Genomic DNA, 19,404 nt, shown 5'->3' with positions numbered 1-19,404 from the left:
ACCCTCATTTCCAATCGTGGGCTGGGGGGTTCAGGTTATCCAAGAGCACGGATGCCAGCCAACCTGGTTGTGTGGGTGATATTGATAGAGATCTCTGTTGTGTTCATCATTTTGGTCTGGGCTGGGAGCCAGAGTAACCGGTTGGGCCCACCTGCCCAACCCAGCTGTCCTAGGGAGCGGGACTGGGCAGCTTCTCACCACTGCCCTTCTCTGGCTGTCTCTGTTGCTGCTGTGCCGGTGTGAAGAGGACCAACGGGCACCACCGTTGGGAGAATCTAAGTGTGGGGGAGCACAAGGAAGAAGGTGGAAGACTCCTTTGCAAAAAGAGATAGGTAAAATATGTGTGTGTGAGAGAGAGGGGCAGAAGGAGCTAAGAGAGACTGCTGCTGCAGCAGGTAGCGCTGCTTCAGGGGAATATTCAAGCTTTTGCCTAAAGGAGGCTGATGTCTCAGTGAAATGGGCTTCTTTTTCACTTCAGGGAGAGAACCAAGGAATGACATTCCCAATATTACACAGGTAGTGTCAGAGGTGGGATTTGAATCCAGGACTCACTCAGAGCTAGTGTTTCCCCTGTATCCTTCAATATGGGCAGAGGGGTAAGGGGACAGATGATCAGAATCAGGGTGCCCCCTCCTTGAGGATAGAGCAGCCAGGCTTGTTTAGGACTTTGTAGTCCCTCATGGCCCCAGTGCTACGGGCGAGCTGGCAGGGAGGGGGACATAGGTCATTTCAACTTAGACCACAAGGCCCTGTTAAATAGATCAGCTTTTAAATCAACCTTTGTTCAACCAAAGTCCAGCAGGTTGCAAGTCTAGCATCTGTTAGCAGTGAGAGGATTCCAGGGCAATCCAAAGAGCTTCGGTCCTGGATTCAGGTAAGTTTCTTATGATGTGACTTTTCTAATGCCTCCAGGCTGTCTTAGCTTTGGCTGCCGTATAAGCCCTGGCTGGATTTCTTCCTCTCAGTTTTTTCTTTTCTCCAAGTAAGCAGCCAGCTCTCCAGGGGAGAGGCTACCTAGAAAGATAAATAGAAATCCTTTCATCTGCTATTCATCTGGGAAGAGAGGTAAGGAAGCTCCTTGGGAAAGATCCAATTTAGTGTTCGATGGTCCTTGGTCTGGGGCATGAGTAACTGTGCTAGGAACTGATCTTAAGAAGAAAGAAGCTCTCTGGGACTTGGAGGAATAATCCATTCACTTCCCCTTCTGAAACTGGCTAGCTCTAAAGGTTTCCTTCTCCCAACTATTCTGAAGGAGGAACCACAAGTGCTTCTGGGAAAACAGCCCTGCTAGAGGAGGTGGATTCACCTGGGCAGCTAAGAGGGACAGTGGGTAGAGTGATGGGTCTGGAGTCAGGAAGATCGAGGTTCAAATACAGTCAGAGACACTATCTGTGTGGCCCTGGGCAAATCACGTAACTTCAGTTTCCTTAACTGTAAAATGGGGATAATAATAGCATTTATCCCCCAGGGTTGTCGTGATCAAATGAGATAATATTTGTAAAGCATTTAGCATAGCATCTGGCACAGAGTAGATGCTTTTTTTTTTTTTAACCCTTACCTTCTGTCTTAGAATCAATACTATATATTGGTTCCAAGGCAGAAGAGCGGTAAGGAATGGATAGGCAAAGGGGGTTAAGTGACTTACCCAGGGTCTCATAGCTAGCCACCTAGCTGCCTCCCCATAGTAGACATGTAATAGGAGACACTTTCCTTCTGACCCCAAAGATGTTTAGGTTAGAACTCCATGGTGAAGGTGACATGGGGAACTGAGGTGATTTGAGTCAAGTGTGGTTTTGGTTTGAATTCAAAATCGTGAAGTACTCTGAGAACTTTGTTTTTCTCTCAGCTCTAAGCTCCTTCCTTGGAGAATGGGGAATACAGTTTCTTCCTCAGTTCAGGACAAAACATTTAAAGACTTTGTGGACGCCTGACAATGACTCACTCTCTAGCTCAGCTGATATCACCAGGCTTCCCTACCACATGTTATTCTGTTGACCATGGGGTTTTCTTGGCCAGGATGCTGCTGTGGTTTACAGTGAATCCTTCCACATGTTATCCAATGCATTATTCCTTCTCCCTTCTTTATTCTAGGGGAGTTTCTAAAGTCTGAGGAGATACAGGCTGGTGAGGCTGTGGGTCCCTCACCAGAAGTTAAGGTGCAATTGGGAATGTGGCCAGTAGAGTTATTTGATTTCTCACCAACTTTTGGAGGACAGGACAAGAAAACAGCACTGTCCTGAGCCCCTTGAAACCCTGTGTAGAGTCCTGGCATCATGGGGGTTTTTCACTGATAAGACAACCCCCACTTTGAGGTTAGGCAAAGTGAATAGAAAATACATTAGAGACTTGTCTGTACTGTCCTCATCTGTCTGTCCTGCCCATTTGTCAAGATCATTTGACTGTGGAAAATTATCCATATCTTTTAAGGCCTCTCCAGGGCCTTCAAGGCTTGGGATGCCAACATAGCCACCAAAAAGTCTTAGAGGCTGTGGATTTTGGTGATTCATCAAAGGTTGATCAAAGATGTCAAGGTCTCAATTGCCCTCTAACTTCTGGCGAGGAACCCATTATTTACAACATTGCTTCATTTGGGTCTTGAAATGTGTAAGGAACACCAGTTTTTGTTCCTTATCAGGACCAGGACTGAGCCAGGGAAAGGGGAAATGGATTTTAAGAGTATAATGGAGGACTGGTGGACTGGGGCCTGAGTCAAAAAGCTTTCCTGAACTTTCCACACTTCCTTGTGTCTGGAAGATATATGATTTCAGCTGACCTGGTTATTAGAGGGTGAATGCCTGCTAGAACTGATAGTGATGAGTGGTATTTAGGGGGAACTGTTAGCTCTCTCAGGCTGTGGGGAGAGAAGGACTGGCACTTGCAGTATGACGTGGGCCCAAGAGGGAAAGGGAGCCTTCCTCCTTTGCTGACCTTGATCAGCAGAGATGAGATCCTACCAAAGAGCTCCCTGTGTTCCAAGAGTCATGTCTCATCAGCCAGAATTGCCCAGTCATTCTTGGAGAAGTATTTAAGCAACCCAGAGGCCAGGAGGTTGTTTCTTGTGCCTGAGTAAGTTCTTCCCACCCTAAAAAGGAGGCAGGGTCTCATCTCTGGTGGAAAGAGCACAGGCCTGGTGGCCAAAAATCCTGGGTTTTAGTTTTATCTCTGACCCTGTACCAAAGACCTGTTTCCTGCTGTAAGGGCTCAAGCAGAGTCTGGATAACTCGGGGACTATAGAGAAGAATCTGCTGTTATTACATGAATTCTTCCTTGTTGTTGTTCAGTCATTTTGGTTGTGTCCAACTTTTTGTGATCCCATTTGGGATTTTCTTGGCAAAGACATTGGGGTGATTTGCTATTTACTTCTCTGGCTCATTTGACAGATAAGGAAACAGAGACAAACAGGGATAAGTCACTTGCCCAGGGTCACACAACAAGTAAGTGTTTGAGGTCAGATTTCAACTCAGATCCTCCTAACTCTGGGATTGTATCGTATTGACTGTGCCATCCCTGGGCTACCTAGCGGCCCCATCTGACTTCTTCCTACGTTCCTTCTAATTCATGGGGAAGGTTGGGGTGGGGCAGAGAGAACAAAGAGGAATTTAAATGAAATACTTAATAATATCACGCTTAGATGCATCTCTTGCTCCTGTGCAAATGTGCACTTCTCATATCTGGACTCCACTCCCTCTGCTTCACTTTCTTTCAGAATCCTTGTCTTCCTTCATGCTTCACCCGAGGTGCTACCTCTTCTTTGAAAGCTTTTCCTGATTTCTCATCCTTGCCTCCAAATCCCAGGTGCTGCTTCTTTTTTGTTTTCTCTCTCTTCAAGTTAAATAGTTTCATAAACTATATACAAATATCCCTTTCACATCTTTCCCCGTCGTGGTTTTGATATAGTGTGGGACTGGCATAAGAAATTAAATGGGAATTTTGGGGGAATTTTGCAGAAGCCTCAGACAACAGATGAAGGCCAGCAGATAACAAAAGAAAAGAGTTAGAAACTGAGAAATGCATAAAATATAATGTATAATATTATATAACATCAACATATTTTATTTTTTAATACCATAAATATACTCATATTTATTTGAGTATATATATATATATATATATATATATAAGAAGTATATATATTTCTTCTTTAAAGTTAAATAAAAAGTTAACATTTGTGAAAAGAATGTAAAGCCAACAGATGATATACCAATGCTAGAAATGTAAATATAAATGCATAAAATATCTGTTATTATGTTTTTTTTAAACCCTTACCTTCTGTTTTAGAATCTATAATATGCATTAGTTTTAAGGCAGAAGAGAAGTAAGGGATAAGCACTGAGGGTTAAGTAACTTGCAGGGTCACACAGCTAGGAAGTATGTAAGGCTAGATTTGAACCCAGGACCTCCTGACTCTCAATCCACTGAGCCAATTAGTTAGTTGTTCTAGTTACATAATTTTTTAGATGTCTTTTGTTATACATGCAATCTATTCAGTATTATTTTGCTCAAATTTGTTTCTTTTAAAAATATTTTCATATTTCTTTTAAAATTTATTTTTCATACAATATTTTAAACTTAACATTGACCTATGTATAACCTTGGACCAAATACTTAACCCATATTTTAAAATAAGGTACTATAAACACCCCATAAATGAAAAAGAAAAAATTCAGACTTCTTCTTTGGTACAAAGGGAAGACCAAAAATTTTTGTGCATATTTTCCAGAGCTTAGGGTTACCTTTATATGGTATAGTTCCTTGCTTCTCTCAGTAAACTTTAAACTACCGGAGGGTAGAGACCATTATGTTTTGGCCTGCTTTGGATCCCTAATATTTAGCAGAGTTAACTCGCACTTACTATGAATTATCATATTGAATTAGTGTCCAGAGACTTGGTAGAAGACATTTATCGTGGTGGCTGAATTTCTTCTTTGGTAGTAGCCTTGACAATTTCTCCTCACAATATAGGGACTGAATGGGCAGTGCTTTAAGTCATTTATTCCCTACCTGAAGAGCTTGATCAGTCTGAGCCCGTTTGTCCAATTCCTAATCAAGATACATCAGGTAGAGATAGTCATTCTCTACCAGCATATACAGGAGTATGGCTTGAATTGAGAGAAGACTTTTAATCCCCTGGGTTTTGATCTGGAGGTCTCATCAGCTTGAATTGATAGCAGAAGGCTCAGGAGACTAGGACAGTATTGGGCTTCTTTGGGAACTCCAGACCTTTCCACAAGAATTACTACATAGGGCTCATGCAGTGGGGGATTACAGAAGGAGACTCAGAACCCTTCTAGGGATGTTAAGTTTCCCCACCTGCCAACTGAAGATGTTTGCCCACAAGAATTCTAGAGTTTCCTCTCCAATATCTGGTGATGGTAGAGAAACTGATAGCTCTGATGGAGATGAGAGGAACCCTGGTGGGAAGTGACCACTGCATCCTAGACTTTGTGAAAGAAGAAAAGAAATCCTGGTGTAGTTTTGCAGAGGCTCTAGATTTTAGAAAGCAGATTTCAGAGGGTGCAAAGGAAAGGCAGGTAGGATCCCATGGTCGATAATGTTTCAGGGGAAGTGAGAGGAGATGCTTATGAATTAAATTCTGAAGTCACAAAAGGGAGGCAGTTCCACTGAGGAGAAAAAATGGGATTTGTCTGAAGAGGTCAATAGGGAGACATAGGAACTCGCCAACCAACTTGGAATTGCATATGGGTTTGGCATGGTCCCTTAAAGCTCAGGATGATCTGAGACTGGAAAAAGAAGTTAAGGACAACAAAAAGCAGTTAGTTTCTTACATTGGGAGTAAAAAGAGGATCAAAGAAGGGATTTTGCTAGCAGTGGATGGGGGACAATGATAATTGACAAAAGAGAAAGTAGAATTGCTTGGTTTAAAAATAAAGGCCAACCAAAAAAAAAAAAACCCTTATCTTCTGTCTTGGAATCAAAATACTGTGTATTGGTTCCAAGGCAGAAGACTGGTAAGGGCAAGGTAATTAAGAAAAGGTAATGGTAGTTTAGTGATTTGCCCAGGGTCATACAGCTAGAAAATATTTGAGGTCGGATTTGAACCCATGACTAGCTTTCAATCCACTGAACCACCTAGCTGTCTCCTGTTGCTCAATTCTTGAAGGAAAAACACAATCTTACAATAATAAATAAATAATTAAATTAAATAAATGCAATCACAATAAAATACAAAATTACAATAGAAATAGAAGCGCAGAAATGACCAATATGGAGTTGATACCCAAGATAAATAAGGAGAAAAGAGGGGATCTAGCTGTCTTTGTGGGCAGCGAGGTGGCCCAGTGGATAGTGCTGGGTCTAGAGTCAGGAAGACTTATCTTCCTGGTTTAAATCTAGCCTCAGACACATAGTAGCTGTATGATTCTGGGCAAGTCACTTAACCTTGTTTGTGTCAGTTTCCCCATCTATAAAATGAGTTGTACAAGGAAATGGCAAACCACTTCAGTATCCTTGCCAAGAAAATCCCAAATGGGGTCAGGAAGAGATGGAAAGGACTGAAAGCTTCTTTTGATGAATTCAAATCACTTGGCTCATTGAAATATATTTCCAGGTCCTAAAACAAATCAGTGGTATTTGAAAAATTGTGGAAAATGGGAGCAGAATCCGAAGTTGTTCTGGTTTTCAAAAACAAAAGAGAAAGAGAACAAAGTCTGAAAACCATAGACCAGTTGGTTTGACTTTGATTCCTGGAAACATTCTAGAATGGATCATTAGAACTGGTTGGCAAACATTTCGATAGGAAATGGTGATTGCAAAGAACCAGCATAGCTTCATTAAGGATAGGTTTGGCTTAACAACGCATCTTATCCAATTTTTGTAGAGAATGTGGAGATGTATGAATTAGATGACTGAGTTGTGGTTAGATAAGTCTTTCTGAAAAAGATCTGGGTGCTTTAGTGGATTACAAGCAGTGTAAGTCAGGAGTATGGGGTGGTAGCCAAAAAACCTAACATGATCTTGGGTTGTGTTAAGTCAGGCTTCATGTGTGAGATTGTGTTCTGCCAGTTCTGGCTTTTATCAGGGTTCTGAACACACCAATTCCAACAGTGATCCGTTCCTGGTGTCATTGTTGAAAAAGTACATTGATAAACTAGAAAGGGCAGAGGAGGGCAGCCAGGATGGTGGTAGGCTTGAAATCCATGCCATATGAACATCAGTTGAAAGAAATGGGGATGGTTAACCCAGAGAAAAGAAGTCTTAGGATGACATGAGAGCTATTTTTGAAGTATCTGAAGGGCTACTGAATAAGGGAAGGATTGGATTAGTACTATTTGGCCCCAGAGGGCCAGTGAATGGGATTAAAAAAAGGAAAATTTAGTCTTGATGTTAAGAGCCAAGTGGGCTACTTCAGGAAGTGATGGATTCCCTGTCCTTGGAGGTCTTGATTTAGAGGAAGGATGAGCATTTGTCATGTGTATGTTCTAGTGGGGATTCCATTTGTGTAGGAATTGGACTTAATGGCTGCTGAGGCGCTCTCCAACTCTCAGATTCTGTGATTCAGTGGCTTTGTCAGCCCAGAGCAATGATGTAGCTTTAACAGAAAACATTACTTCCATACAGCTATTATGCCATATACCTTTGTGATTGCGACTTCTCTGTAATCTATAGTCTTAAAATGTTGATTGAGACCCTAAGATATCAAGTGACTTTAGTCACACAACCAGTATATGCAGAGGAGAATTCAAACTTGGGGCTTCCTGACTCCAAGACCAACTCTATATTGGCGTGAAGTCTTACTCTGTTTTCAAAGAATAATGAATTCTATGTTGTGTCCAGTGTCATCCACCAGAGGCTCGATGAACCACTCACTGGATATATTGTAGATGGGCTTCATATTTCAGGTAGGAGAAAGACTAGAAGACTTCTGAAGTCCCTTCTATCAAATCTAGGTTCTCTCTGGGAATGGACCCACTGGGAATGGGAAGGAAGTGGGAATTCTAAGAGGCAGAGGTGAGAAGGAAATATATCCTAGGCATAAGGGACTACCTGTGCAAAGGCAGAAACAAGAGATGGGATGTAGAGTCTAGAGATGGATAGTATAGAGTGCATGAAGGGGAATAATGTGCAACAAAACTGGAAAGATAGGTGGGAACCACATTATGGAGTAATGAAATTCCAATCTAAGAAGTTTGTAAAGATCTTAGAGCAAGTGGGGGAGTGACATAATCAGAGCTGCATTTTAGAAATACTAGTTGACTAGATGGGTTTCTTTCTTCTTCTGATCCAATTTAGAGGGCTTTTGGTGATATTTGGAATAGGTATTAGGTTCCCTTTTCTAGTATTAATGGAAAGAATTATTCTTCCCAAGAGTTGAGGGTAGAAATGTGCTTGGGGTCTTCTGGATCATCTACTCATTTTTCACATGAACTACTGTCTAGTTTCACTTCTGCCATCTTGTTTGGGGAAATTGATTTTTTAAACCCAATTATATGATTTCATATTTATCTCTATTAAATTTAATCTTAGTAGCCCATTGTTTTTTCAGTCTTGGCTCCATAATCCAATGTGTTAGCTAATTGGTAAATATGTCATATGTGGCTTTAGCTAAATCACTGATAAAAATGTCAAACAGCACCAGATCAAATACAAAGTCAAAATCACTGGTCTAAGATTTGCTACAGTGGCACAGCTATGATGAAATACATCGGGATTTTTATGAAGTTCAAATGACAATGTATAAAGTGTGCTTTGTTTACTAGAAAGCACCCTATAAATATCACTCATTTTTGGGAGATACAAAGTGCTACAGGAGGTCAAACCCGTGGGAGTGGGGAGAGTTTTGCCTAGAAAGGCTTTCTACATACAGCTTTCAAGATGTGAGGGATTTTCAATAGGTGGGGATTTCAGATACGGACAATGGCTAAGGAATGTATATTTATTCTGCTCAACACACACCTGCCACTGTGTTTCTCATTTTCTTTGGGTGCCCTGGCTCTCAAAGGTGTCATCTTTCACCAAAATTCAGTGCAGAGCCTTGCACTTTCCCTGTTGACCCAGTTTTGTATTAGCACGGAAGAACCCCAGAGTAAGAAGACATGTCTCCTTCGTGGAGCTTGCCATTCCTGCCTCACTATTGAATATTAAATGGTGTTCTGTTGGTGGAGCTGTGGAACTGGTCGAGGCATTCTGAGAAGCAATTTGGAACTATGCCCCCAAAAGGTTTTAAATGTTGTATAGCCAGTGTGTGGGGCACACACGAGTAATCCCTGCTTCGGAGGAGCCGGAAGCTGGTGGATTGCTTGAGCTCTAGAGTTCAGAGCTGAAGTAGGTTAGGCTGATTAGTGTCTAGGCTAAGTTCTACATTAATATGGTGAGCTCCTGGGAGCAGTGAACCAGACCAGGTTTCCAATGGAGCCATCTGAATTCCTTTAGGATGGCCCACAAATTAGATGAAATGATATCTGTAAAGCACTTAGCACAGTACCTAGCACATAATAGGAGCTTAATTAATTCCTCTTTCCCCCTTCCTTTTTACCTTGAACTTCTAGCTTGGGTGAATTAGGGTTACCTAATCTTAAAACAACGATGCATACTCTCTAACTCAGCTATATCGCTATTAGGTCTATATTCCAAAGACAGCAAAGAAAGAGAAGGATCCACGTGTACAAAAATACTTACAGCAACTCTTTTTGTGGTAGCAAAGAACTAGAAACTAAAGTGGTGCCATCAATTGGGGAATGACCGAACAAATTATGATATGTGAATGTAATAGAATACTATTGTACTGTAAGAAATGATGAAGGGTATGGTTTCATAGAAATGTGGAAAGGCTTAGATGAAATGATAAAAAGTGAAGTGAGCAGAGATAGGAGAAAAATCTATAAATAATAGTAGTACAAAGACAAATAACTTTAAAAGACTTAAGATCTCTCATCAAACCAATGACCAACCATGTTTTCAGAGGGCTTAGGCTGAAACATGTTGCCCATCTTTTGACAGAGACGTGATAAATTCAGATTGTAAACTAAGACATATATCATTTGGACAGGGCCAGTATGGGAATTTGTTTTGTTTGACTACATATTTGTTAAAAGATTCGAACCCAGATTACATTTGCTTCCTTGCTTCCTTGCTTCCTTCCTTCCTTCCTTGCTTCCTTGCTTCTTTCCTTCTTTCCTTGCTTCCTTGCTTCCTCCCTCCCTCCCTCCCTCCTTCCTTCCTTCCTTCCTTCCTTCCTTCCTTCCTTCCTTCCTTCCTTCCTTCCTTCCTTCCTTCCTTCCTTCCTTCCTTCCTTCCTTCCTTCCTTCCTTCCTTCCTTCCTTCCTTCCTTCCTTCTTTCCTCTCTCTTTCTTTCTCTCTCTCCTGTCTTTCTTGTAGGGAGGAAGGAATATAAGAGAGATAATTTGGATTTTTGTTAAGAGATAAAATGTAAAAAATACTAAATGAGTAGACCAATTTATAAGGGGTCTTTTAATATCTCTTAGTGGCCATAGATGCATAACTGCTAACATGAAAGGCTGATCATTCTACATTCTGGATTTCTGTGTTCAAAATAGCTTGTTCCTCAAATTCTGCATTGTTGATTTTAATATCACTGATATCTTACCTTTGTTGCTGCTTATGTAAAGTTGGAAGAGAGAATGTTTCACAAATACACCTATCACACAGCCATCCTGGCACCTTCTATAGACTGTGACTCAGTGACTCAGCCCAAGTCAGACGCCTGATGAGTGTTTAGGGATAGGGACAAGGCCTGTGATTTTTTCCAACCCTTATCTTCTGTCTTAGTATATATTCTAGGACAGAAGGACAAGGGGTAGGCAGTGACTTGCTCAGGGTCACATAGGTAGGCAGTGTCTGAGGTCATATTTGAACTCAGATCCTTCTGTCTCCAGGCCTGGCACTCTATCCACTGTGCCACTTAGCAGTACCAAGGCCCATGATTTTATAAATATGGTGAACTCCTTGCTGAGGAAACTCACCCTACCAGGTTGGCATATTTTATGCAACTTAAAGTCTTAGAGAGTTTAGAATACTGAAAGAATGACTTGTTTAGGGTTCCATAGCCAGAGAAGAGACCTAAGGGGACATATTGGCCTAGGACAGGGGTCCACATGCAGCCCCCCGAGGCCATGTATCCAGCCCCCACTGCACTTCTGGAAGGGGCACCTCTTTCATTGGTGGTCAGTGAGAGAAGCACTGTATGTGGTGATGCAGCAAAGCGCAGCATCACTCATGTATAGTACTACTTCCGGTGACATCATCCTTTGTGTGGTGCCTTAGAATGAGGCGACGTGCAAAGGACTATGTGGCTGCACAATGGAAGATGTCAGCATGGTGATCGGTGATCTGGGGGGAGGGGATTCCGCACTGTGTATGCTGCTGCCCGGAATAGTGGTGGTGGTGATGGGCCTGTGCAAGGTGTGACAGGCCCATCACAGCCAGTGCTGCAGCCTCCGCTATCCCAGACAGCCGTATACAGATTTGTTCATAGTTTGTTTTACAGTCCGGCCCTCCAATAGTCTGAGGGACAGTGAACTGGCCCCCTGTGTAAAAAGTTTGGGGACCCCTGGCCTAGGATGTGTCAGAGACAAGACCTGAACCTAGGTTTTCGTGGTTTCAAGACATCCATTTCCTACCATATAGTAGGACCTTGTTTTATGTGAACTCAACACCTGCAAATTCAGATATATGTGATTGGCAAAAATATATATATAAAGGGGGCAGCTGGGTAGCTCTGTGGATTAAGAGCCAGGCCTAGAGACGGGAGGTCCTAGGTTCAAATCTGACCTCAGATACTTCCCAGCTATGTGATCCTGGGCAAGTCACTTGACCCCCATTGCCTAGCCCTTACCACTCTTCTGCCTTGGAGCCAATACACAGTATTGACTCCAAGACGGAAGGTAAGGGTTTTAAAAAAACCCAATATATATATGTATTTATATATGAAGCCAGAAAACTAATAAAATAAAAAATTTAATTATACACTAAATATACACCATTTTCCCAAGCAGCAGAAGGTCCTTTGCTGGATCATTTTTGCTCTGAGAAGTGTTAGTGTGAATCACTATATTGTCTTGTGCCAAACACTAGAGCATCAGAGCAGTGCATCTCTTTGTTTCATTAATATTATTTAGTCATCAAGCCTAGAGATGGGAAGTCCTAGGTTCAAATCTGGCCTCAGACACTTCCCAGATGTGTGACCCTGGGCAAGTCACTTAATCCCCATTGCCTGGCCCTTACTGCTCTTTTGCCTTGGAACCAATACACAGTATTGATTCTAAGATGGAAGGTAAGTGTTTAAAAAGTATTATTTAGTCATTAATAATGGCTCCAAAGTACAAGAGTAGTGATGCTAGTAGCTCTGATAAACCTAAGAAAAGTCATAAATGCTTAGGTATGTCTGTATAAGACATACTTATTTAATGATGGGGTTTGCTATTTTGGAAGATTTTCCATTTCCGTGAAGGGTCTTGGAATATATTGGTTGTGTAAAAAGAGGTCCTACTGTATTGTCTCTCTCAGGCATCTCCTGACTATTTGGGCTTGAGAAAACCAAGATACCAAGATTCTAATGGCTCCTGTGCTTTGTTGGTTTGTTGGCATTTCTCAAACTGGGTTCTACAAAAATCTGGGGCATACTTGGCCTGGGGAGAGTTTTGTGAGAAATTTTTGATGCCAAGTGATGCTTTCTCTTCTATATATTAATTCTGAGATATATATCAAAATATACTAGAGGTACCAATTATTCAATGTGAAAAGAAAGGAGCCTTAATTTGTTCTTTCTTACTAAAAAATGTCCGAAAACCCTTTTAATTTCAAGGATATTGCTTACTTGTGGACACCATTTTACCTCCCCTCTGTCACCTTGAGGATCAATATTTCACAAGATCTCAGAGCTGAAAGGGATCTGTTCTATTATTTTATTTTAAGCCCCAAAGTGTTGGATGCCCAAAATAGCTTTGGAAAAGCATCCCTAGGTCAGATCATAGATTTAGGAGTGGGGGAGGGCCCTCAGAGGGCATCTGTTCACTTTCCTCACTTCTTATCTGAGAAGAAAGAAGCCCAAAGAGGGTAAGTGATATATCTGAGATGGGGAGAGAGGTGGGAAACAATATTTATTAAGCATCTACTATATGCCAGGCACTGGACTTAGTAAGCATTTTATAAATGTCATCTCATTTGATCTTTACACCAATCCTGGGAGGTAAGTGCTTTTATAATCCCCATTTTATAGTTGAGGAAGCTGAGCCAGACAGGTTAAGTGACTTGAACAAGTCAACAATAAATTCTAAGACCCTTCACAGACACGGAAATGGAAAATCTTCCATAATAGCTATTTTCTATTTTTTCTCATGTCTCATCTACTGCTCCCCCTGCTCCTCTGTAAAGCATCCTCTCCAGAGAACAAGATCCTGCACGTTCCCATGTCATCACGTCATTTCCTATCTTGACTAAACACACGATAAAAAGGATCTGAAATGTTGACACTGTCTCACTATGATGGGGTAAACATAGCCCTGGGTTCTAAAATTTCCTCTTAAAGGTATGGAGAGATTCTCAGTATGAAAACAGACCTATGATGACTAGTAAACATGGTTTATTTTTTAAAAGTACATTTAAACACAATTTTCTGGTACTTAGATGTTTGCTGACTTTTAAACTTAGTGGATACAGAAGGTGGGTGTTCTAGAATGTGTGTGTGTGTGTGTGTGTGTGTGTGTGAGAGAGAGAGAGAGAGAGAGAGGGAGAAAGAGGGAGAGGGAGAGATAGGGAGGGAGGGAGGGAGAGACACAGAGACAGAGACACAGAGAGAGTCAGAGAGAGATAGAGAGAGGCATGGATCAGGCAACATTTTACCTTTAGGGTCCCAGGAAATTGGGGCAGAACCTCAGCCTGGAATGGGGTCCAGGGAACCTACCCTTAGTTCTGAAGGCATGAGATATATCTGTGAGAGAGAGAAAGGGAAGAAAGGGGAAAGAATCATCTGTATTCTAAGGGAGGTGATGCTTGGGTTTCCATAGCTAGCCATGGCCAGGGTTCACCCCAACTTCTAGAATGAGTCTTTTTTGTCTCTGCTTGCTTTAAAACTCCAGTTCAAGGCTCAGATATTATAGATCCTCTTTTATAAAAATGCATTCTTATGCTAAGTGGCTCAGATCTCAGGCAGGGAGCCAGGTTCTTAGGGTGGCTTAGGTGTGGCTAGGACATTGAGCTAGGACATCCCTTCAGGAAAGAGGCAATTTAAGGAATGAGTCACTTGGTGTGAAGTATCTAATCTCTTTTGGCCTCAGTTTCTTCATCTGTAAAATGGAAGGTTGAACTTGATTAAGATCTTCTAACAGTTCTAATGATTTCTCCTTGAATCTTTATCAACCAGAATGGCCAAAGGTCAAGTCAAAGTATCTGTTTTTATAGTCACCCTGATCTTGGCATTCTTTGAAATCATGCCATCTGAGGATGAACTTAAAGGACAGACTAGGGATGATTAACCTGGAAAAAAGTCAATTAGAGATACAACATGAATATTGTGCTGTAGTGTTTGAAGGGCTTTGTGGAAAAACAAGTTTAATCTCTTACCTGGGTGGCAGAGGGTAGAGGTGGGTGGAAGATGTTGAGGGGGCAGTGGTAAGAAAAAAATTCTCCCAATAAGAACTGTCTGCAAGTGGAATGGGATATTTTGGGAAGGAGGGAGTTCTCCCCTCACTAGTATTTGGAGGAAAGCCTCAATTCCCATTTGAGTATGGGTTGGTACCCTTGGCTGGCTCCTGGGGTCTCCCTTTCTACCTAGAGATTCTAGGACTTGAGCAAAGACTACTTTCCCTGTGGCTGCTGGTGGCCATGATGCTGGGGGACTAAAGAAGATGGTCTAGTCTTTTTAAAATTTTAAACCTTACCTTCTGTCTTGGAATCAATACTATGTGTTGGTTCTAAGGCAGAAGAGTGGTAAGGGCTAGGCAATGGGGGTTAAGTGACTTGCCCAGGGTCACACAGCTGGGAAGTGTCTAAGGTCAGATTTGAACCCAGGATCTCCCATCTCTGGGAGTGACTTTCAATTCACTGAGCCACCTAAATGCCCCAAGATGGTCTAGTCTTGGTCTCAAAATGGAAGGCACAGTCCAGCTAGCTGCTTCCTCCTTTGGGGAGGAAAGCAAAACTCACCTAGCAGCTTCTGTTTTTTCTTCCAGGCTTCCCACATCAACTAGGCACATAGCCACATCACATTAACTTCCCACTTGACCTCCTTCTGGAATCATTGCACAATTTTCCTACCTCCTGAGGCAAGTCAAATTCTCCTACCCATTCTGGTATGCATTGTAGCCCTGCTTCAGTGGCTTTAGCCTGGGCCCATTAGAAGAAGGCTGCTTTGTAAATCCAAGCTATTTATAACAACAGATGATCATGACCCAAGATAAATCCCAGAGAGACCCCACAGACTGGTGGATACAGAGCGCGCAGTCAGGAAGAAAAGATTCGAGTGTGGCCCTGATCCATCAGGGCAATGTGACGCTGAGTCACTCGTGGCTCTCGGGTACTTCAAGTGCCCCCGGCAGCTCCTGGACTATAATTGCGGAGCAACTTACTGGGTTGCATGGTGAGAGGTTTCCTCACTGAGAGTCCCTTATAACAACCCTCCAAAAAAGTAAGGAAGAAACCATCGTTTTCTTGTGCTTTTTAAAAAATCATTTTCTAAGGGAGCCTTGACGATCAGCCAGATATCCTTTTCTCGCCTGCCCCACAAACAAAAGTACTGTTTGTTTGTTTTTCAGAGCTTAAAATAATTTCTGCTGTCTTTCATTTTCTGTATTTTATCTTGGGTCCTTTGAACTGGGGAGAGAAAACCTGCAAAGGAACGTTCAGGGGGAGTCACGGAAATTCAGGGGCATTACTTGTCCCGGACCACGACAGGGGTCACTTCTGGTTCTGGGAGTTCTTCAGGAAGTGGTAGATGGGGTGTGAGGGAGGAAGAGGTGGGGCTGTGCTGGAAAAACTCCTCTCAAACGGGGTCCCCACTTCCTAGGGTGGAGAAAGAGTGTTGAAGGAGCTGGGCCTCACTCACCCTGCTGGAAGGCCACTTGGACACAGCAGATAACTCTGGCCTTGAGTCCTCTCAGCTTCAAAATTCAGAGGACTTGAACCTGAAGTCTTGTGTTAAAAAATGATTTATAGGGGGCAGCGAGATGGCCCAGTGGATGGAGAACCAACCAGGCCTAGGGATGGGAGGTCCTGGGTTCAAATCTGGTCTCAGACACTTGATGACCCTGGGCAAGTCTCTTAACCCCCATTGTCTAGCCCTTATCTCTCTTCTGCCTTGGAACCTATGCTCTGTATTATTGATTCTAAGCTAGATGGCAAGGACTTAAAAAAAAAAGATGTATGGATTTCGATACTGAGGAATGCCTTTTATTTCTACATCACATGCTTTCCCAGCTGTATCCCTGCCCCTCTTCTATCTATCTAGCTGCCTCTTGTTACAAAGATTTAAAAAATGAGGAAATAAAAGCAATTCTGCATCAGCCCTACGCCTGGTGGAAGGAGGTACATTCTCTCAAATGTCCTCTGGGCTGAACTTGGCCCCAATGAAAACCATAAACCATTCAGTTTCTTTTTATCATTCTTTCTATTTACATTGTTATAGCCATTGTAGAAACAGCTTTCCTGATTGTTTCCATTACTCGGTACCTGTTCATTTATCTTCCCATCATCCCCCCCCTCTGAATTCTTCCTAAGGATCATTTCTTTTTTTTTAATTTCTTTTTTTCTTTTTTAAACCCTTACCTTCTGTATTGGAGTCAATACTGTGTATTGGTTCCAAGGCAGAAGAGTGGTAAGGGCTAGGCAATGGCGGTCAAGTGACTTGCCCAGGGTCACACAGCCGGGAAGTGTCTGAGGTCATATTTGAACCCAGGACCTCCTGTCTCTAGGCCTGGCTCTCAATCCACTGAGCTACCCAGTTGCCCCTCTAAGGATCATTTCTTATAGCATAGCAACACTGTTTTCATTCTTGAACTACATGGTGCAGTGGGTAGAGTGCTGGGCTTGGAATCAGGAAGACTCATCTTCCTGAGCTCAAATGTGGCCTCAGACATTTTCTAACCTTGGGCAAGTCACTTCACCCTCTTTGCCTCAGTTTCCTCATCTGTAAAATGATCTGGAGAAGGAAATGGCAAACCACTCCAGTATCTCTGCCAAGAAAACCTCAAACAAGGGCATAAAGAGTTATACATGACTGAGAAACAACTGAACAACAATCCACAATGTTTATTATTATTATTATTATTTATGAATGTGTTTAGCCATTTCCAATAAACAGACACCTACTTTGCTTCTAGTTTGATGCTTCCACAAAGTGCTGTTATGATTATTTTGGTATCAATGGAACTTTTCTTTCTGGATCTTTTGGGATAGATGGCTGGTTAAAAAAATATCTAAACATAATATTTTGCTCCCTGTCCCACTAGAGAGCTGCCTCAGAGTCAGGAAGTCCTGGGTTCAAGTTATGACTTTGAGACACATTGGACATGTAATGCTGGGCAAGACATTACTTCTTAGTGACCCAACCAGCTCTCTAAATATACATTGCTGATGCTCTGCATGGGTAAAGAGTTTCCTCATTAATATTCCTTACATTGATGAAGACAAAAAACATTTCCTGGAAATTTAGAGTTTAGTCTATATTAGTAGGAGGTGTTTAGTCTATATTAGTTTAGGAGAGTTTAGTATATATTAATATTTTAATATTAATATAAATTTTATTAATTAATTATTTTATAATTATATTAAAATTATATTATAATTACTTAATATTAATTCAATAAAATTAATATGAATGTTAATAACAGGTAGGTGGTATAGGAGATAGAACACTGGGTCTAGAGGCAGGAAGATTCATCTTCCTGAGTTCAAACCTGGCCTTCACACTTATTTACTAGCTGTGTGACCCTGGGTAAGTCACTTAACTTAGCCCTCAGTTTCCTGTATAAAATGAAAGTAAATGAGTACATGTGTAAAATGAGTTGGAGAAAGAAATGTCAAACCCATCCAGTAATTTGCCAAGAAACCCCAAATGAAGTCATGAAGAGTTGGACATGACCACCACCACCAAATATGAACAGAGCTATCATTTAAAAAGTAGCCCATCTCTCTGTCCATAATGAGAGCTGTTTCTAAATGCTTGCTAACTTACTTGGCTGAGCTTAAATCAGCCCCTCTCTGACGACATCGTTTCTGTTAGATGGTTGGGGTAGTTTCATGATATTTAAAAATCCAAATTAGACAAAGAAAACAGAGACTCTTTCTGGAAAGAGTATTTTCAGGGTGTGGTATAGTGGAAAGTATACTTTATTTAGAGTCAGAGGACCTGAGTTCAAATGTTACCTCTTCTGTTTACTAGTTAACTTGGACAAATCCCTGAATTTCCCTGCAGCTTAGTTTTCTCCTTTGTAAAGTGAGGGAATTAGAGGTTCGGGGGTTCTTAACCTTTTTTATGTGTGTGTGTAGTGGTCCTCTGTCTGGCGAAACCTACATACTCTTTGTTAGTGCCCAAAATACACAGAATTCTTTGTAACACCCTGGGCAAGTCACTTAACCCCAACTGCCTAGCCTTTATTGCTCTTCTGCCATGGAACTGATACTTAGTATTGATTCTAAAAAGGTGAAGATATGTATATAGAATTGCAAATATCGAAACACAATTATCCAAATATATAGATTTTTAAAGTTCAGTTCATGTCCAAAGGGCTATAAAATTGTTCATACTCTTTGACCCAGTAAGGCCACTACTAAGTCTATATCTTAAAGAGATAAAAAACAAAAACAAAACAAAACAAAAGAAAACAAAAACAAAAAAAGAAAAGGACCTCTATGAACAAAAATATTTATAGCAGCTCTTTTTGTGGTGGCAAAGAACTGGAAACTGAAGGGATGCCCATCAATTGGAGAATGACTAAACAAGTTGTGATTGTAATGGAATTCTATTGTGCTATAGAAATGAGGAGCAGGATGTTCTCCGAAAAACCTGGAAAGACTTGTATGAACTGATGCAGAGTGAAATGAGCACGATGAAAAGGCCGTTGCACATCGTGACAATATCGTATCAACTATGAATGACTTAATTATTCTCAGAAAACAAAGATCAAAGACAGTTCCAAAGATTTTAGGGTGAAAAAAATGCTATCCATCTCCAGAGAAAAAAACCGATGGAGTCTGAATGTAAATGCTTAAAAAAAACTTTATTTGAGGTAGTTTTGTTGGGAGTAATCTATACTTTCTTACACAATATGACTAATATTAAAATGTTTTGCATGATTACACATGCGTAATCTATTTCAAATTCCTTACCTTCTCAAAGAGGGTGGGAGAGAATTTGGAACTCAAGATTTAAAAAAAGAATGTTAAGATTGTTTGTACCTATAATTGGGAAAAATAAAATACTAAATATTTAAA

General features: G+C 41.3%; 1 protein-coding gene across 3 annotated transcripts in view; it reads left to right on the top strand.

Annotated features, from left to right (window-relative positions):
• The first annotated feature begins 250 nt into the window (after positions 1 to 250).
• PDZK1 (PDZ domain containing 1) overlaps positions 251 to 19,404 on the top strand; it is a 42,340-nt gene continuing 23,186 nt past the window's right edge. Inside the window, exons 1-2 of one of the 3 annotated variants that reach the window (XM_001363492.4) lie at positions 251 to 332; positions 795 to 874. The gene's annotated coding sequence lies outside the window, so the exon portion shown is untranslated. Of the gene's footprint in view, positions 333 to 794; positions 875 to 915; positions 1,066 to 15,162; positions 15,240 to 19,404 lie in introns of those variants that run through there. The other 2 variants (XM_007485332.3, XM_007485331.2) reach the window with 2 other exon arrangements.

The sequence above is a fragment of the Monodelphis domestica genome, chromosome 2, assembly GCF_027887165.1.
Source record: "Monodelphis domestica isolate mMonDom1 chromosome 2, mMonDom1.pri, whole genome shotgun sequence".
In the NCBI taxonomy this organism is placed as follows: Eukaryota; Metazoa; Chordata; class Mammalia; order Didelphimorphia; family Didelphidae; genus Monodelphis; species Monodelphis domestica.
The sequence above is the reverse complement of the archived record's forward strand: the minus strand, read 5'-3'. Positions and strand labels throughout refer to the sequence as shown.